This window comes from Salarias fasciatus, chromosome 7 (assembly GCF_902148845.1).
Source record: "Salarias fasciatus chromosome 7, fSalaFa1.1, whole genome shotgun sequence".
Taxonomy (NCBI): domain Eukaryota; kingdom Metazoa; phylum Chordata; class Actinopteri; order Blenniiformes; family Blenniidae; genus Salarias; species Salarias fasciatus.
Window position 1 is genome coordinate 5,693,805 of NC_043751.1, and position 4,060 is coordinate 5,697,864.

The window sequence follows — 4,060 nt, forward strand, 5'->3', positions numbered from 1 at the left end:
TGTACTTATCTTCAGGATCTTCCAACACCAGTAGGAAAAAACATTCAGTGAAACAAGCAGAGAGGGCAGCAACAGAAACAGAAAAAGTGATAGATGAAGGTCCAGAGTGGAAGATTTAGTCGCATCCGTAAACCTCGTCACAACAATAAGAAGGGATTTGTTCGTGTTTTGGACAAAAAAGCTCCAGTTCACTGGTTACAAGTAGAAAATAAACAAATCTGCATTTTTGTGTTGAGAAATGGTGACATTACGCAGAAAGGTATTGCAGAAACAAACCTTGCGATATTTTTTGTTTGTTTTTCATGATCTGGAATGAATTTCACACAACCACACGCTGACAGTCTTGCAACACTGAAAACATTTTAATTACTTTTCTACATAATTTCTGAATGAATCCTCATGTAAAACTACCAGGCGTTGCAAAATCCTTAAAAAGATATTCATATTTGTGGTACAAACATAATGCACTTTCCTCAGTTTCTGCCTCTACCTCCTTCTTTCGGTCGCTCAGTTAAACTGACGCTGACATTTCTCAAACACCAGCTGAGTTTGGCCTCACCACGCCAGCCTCACCGCCTCTCCGTCTCGTTTGCGTCATGATGAAGAAAAAAGAAACACCGTGAGTCATTGTTAGCAGTGAAACGTGGCTCCGGGACACACGTGTCAGTTTATAACCATTTATAAATAACATCTCCGGTGTTGTCTCGGACCAGGTTAACGAAGCGGCAGCTTCCTCTGGTCGCTGTTTCCAGAATCGATTTCAGTAGCTGAATAATGTTTCAGTTCGTTCTTCTTTTTTCGCATTTGTCTGACTGTAAATCTCTGCAAACGGTGTCTCCGAGGCAGGATTTCCCTTCAGAAGTAAATAAACGTAGGTCCAGATCTGGCTCTCCTCCCGCTGCCTCGCTGCCGGGGTCAGCGCCACAGCAGGCTCTGCTGTGGCGCTGACCCCGGCAGCAAGGCGGCGGGAGCAGAGGGAGGGATCAGCAGTGTGCCGATTCCACCATCTGTTGCCTTTGTTTCTTTCAGATGCTCACAGAGGAGGACGCGGTAATCCTCGGCGAGGTGGAGGTCAAGTCCGTGTCGAGAAACACACACGATCCTCCCATCAACATTTTAACCACTGCGCTCAGGGTCCATATGACCCAGTGAGGCTCGCTCATAAACAATGCAAAGAAGTGCTACATGTTTGTTTCTGAAGAGGAGTTTCCTCCAGGTGCCTCAGACTGAATTCTCATCACGGGAAAAGCAGACGAGCACCTCGGGCAGTTTTCCTCCGGCCTGAAACCTTTCCTCCACTCAGCATCTTCAGTTTTTCTTCTTTTATAGACATCTGCTGGCACTTTGGGCTGTAACGCTTTTACCATGTGCCCCTGCAGCAGCGGCAGCGGCAGCGCCGAGGACCTTAAAGAGGTCCAAGCATTTCCCGTCAGACCAGCCAAGTGACTGACTTTGGATGCCGAAGAGCCTGAAAAGCAGTTAAGAATGAGCGATGTAATGTAAACACAGTTTGCAACAGGACACCCGAGCGCCGAGGAACCAGTAGCAACAGGTATGTTTTGATGACTGTATCGCCGCTCTGCTTCCAGACGTTTTTTTTTTTTTTTTTTTTTTTTTTTTTTATGGAGGAGATTCCATTTCTGCACCAGGTTGGACGCGTTTCAACAACTGTTCCCTTCTGCTGGAAAAGAGGTGGTTAGCTCATCCAAGCTTCAGCTGTGTCTGATGGAAAAAAGCCTCAAAGAAGGCAAAGTTGACTGGTTTTCGCCCCCACCCCGCTTCCTTGCTCTCACGTATCGGGCAGCCGCGGGGAAGTGCACCGTTAAGTCGAGTTTTCTCCGAGTCTGAGTCCTCGGTAAAGATCTGAAGCCTCTCATCAGATGGTGGACGACAGTCAGGTTAAGTTTTACTGCTGCCGTCCGGATCGGGATTCTGACCGAACCTGTTGGCGTCTCAATGTAGGGCAGACCGCGAAGGTGACGTCATCTCAGCGCTCCCCTCGCATACCAGGACCTGAGCCTGAAACGTTACCATCAGACCCAGGCGTGAGGTTCAAACAGAAACATCTGGGCCTTTTCCTTTTTTCCTTTTTTTCCAGGAATCAGTAAAACATAGGACCACGGAAATGCATTGTTCTGGACATTCATGGAACCCACCTTGATGTTTGAGCGGCGCTCAGGAGAGCCGGTAGCTGAAACGCTACAAACAGAATGATTAAGACACCTGTTGTCAGGGTTACGGCGCCGTTCAGAGCCATGCCAGCACCTCGTTTATTCTCACAGCTTGGCTGTTGATTCGACCTGTCCAAATGAAATGTTTGCTTCCGAAACATCTGGAGCACGTTAGGGAGAAAAGACCGGGTCTCACTTCAACCCGTCGCGCTAATCCTGCAGGGCTAAAGCTGGACGTTTATGAGCCGACTCCGCCAGGGTCCGCACGCCGGGAGGGAGGAGGGAAACTTTCTATAAAATGTTTTTGGACCAAGACTGAATATCAGAAGGAGTGTAAAGTTGATCCAAACAGCTGTTGATGGAGCCACTGCTGCACCAATCAACACTGTTTGTGGTTTCTTGATCGGCAAAGCTCCAACAGGTTGTTGCCTTACAGGCCAACACTTCACCACCTCACTTCCTCATCTGCTTTGGTTAGATTTGAGAATCTATCATAAACAAATGGAAAAGTTTTGCAGTTGTAATTAAAGAAGTAGCCTTTAAAGCATTGCCAGACGAAGCTAACATGACAAGAGGTTCAAAGAGATCCGAAAGTATACACACAATAGAAACAACAGACTTGAACCCGATCTTTGAAAAACACTCCCCCGTCGGTACATATTTCTTTAGCTCTCATTTATTTGGTTGTGTCAGGATGTTTACTCGCGCACAGCTCCTGATTGGACCTGTTTTGATTCCACTCGAGCCCAACTGTTTGCGTGTGTCACTACATCCTGTTATCGCGAAACAGAGTGGACAGAGAGGAAAAATACACACCGAGGTCTTTATGAGCCAGTACATCAACAGATTCCTCACAACAACAAGTTTATGTTGATGTAATGAGCTTGGATCTCGGAAGTATGAGTTAATGTGAGAGAAAGACAACCTGAGCTTAGCATTTCAAAAGAAGAGCAGTGATTTGCTCAACTACAGAAAGTATTTAAAAGTTTACTCAAACAAATTCTTGTGCAGTTCTGCTTCTGTATGCCAAAATGATGAGTTAATAGATTGTAAAAGTGACATTGTTGGAAATAAAGACTCCTTCCAAAACATTTCTAAGACACTCATTGAAACTTTATTGATAATTTCAACAACCGGGTCTTGTGGAGAGCACATTTAAAAGCTTATTTATTTATTTCTGACTTTAATACACGATGAAGATGGGTCAAAATGACACATACTTATCTGATAATCTAAATGGGATTTATTTCCCAATGAATTTGAGAAATAGTGAGAAGACTGAGGGTTTAGGCTCCGGCCAGGCCTTTCAACGACCTGTGAGAACGGTGATAAATGTGTGAACGTTCACCCTGTGATGAACCTTTGACCCTTTAATCCCTGAACTGGATGAAGTTTTAGAGGTTTAATCTTATTGTCACACCTTTTACACTTCTGAGTCTTTCTGTCTCACAGCATGACAATATCATTTTAACAAAGGTACTCTACATCTGTCTCTCTTGGACTACATTTTAAGTTTGGCACATTATTCTATGAATACAGTCGAATACGACTACATATTTATTTTTATATCCTCCACTGGTGTACTGACTGGGAATGACAGGAGGTTTTCTAAAGAAAAACACAAAATACAGCTGTAATTCTCATATCTTACAAGTCATATATAAACTGCTTTACCAAATGGTTCATTCATTGTCTTCTTTTATTTTCTTCTTTTTTTTTTTTTAGTGCTTTATGAGAGATGGCAAAGAAAGAAAACCCACGAGTCAAAGTGACCGTATCCCTCACTGACCTAGTTTGTATTAAAAATAGAAGGGTAATGAATTAGATATGAAGTGGAACAGCATGGCTATTTTATGTGTATTAAAAAGAAGGACATCCACAGAGAGCGA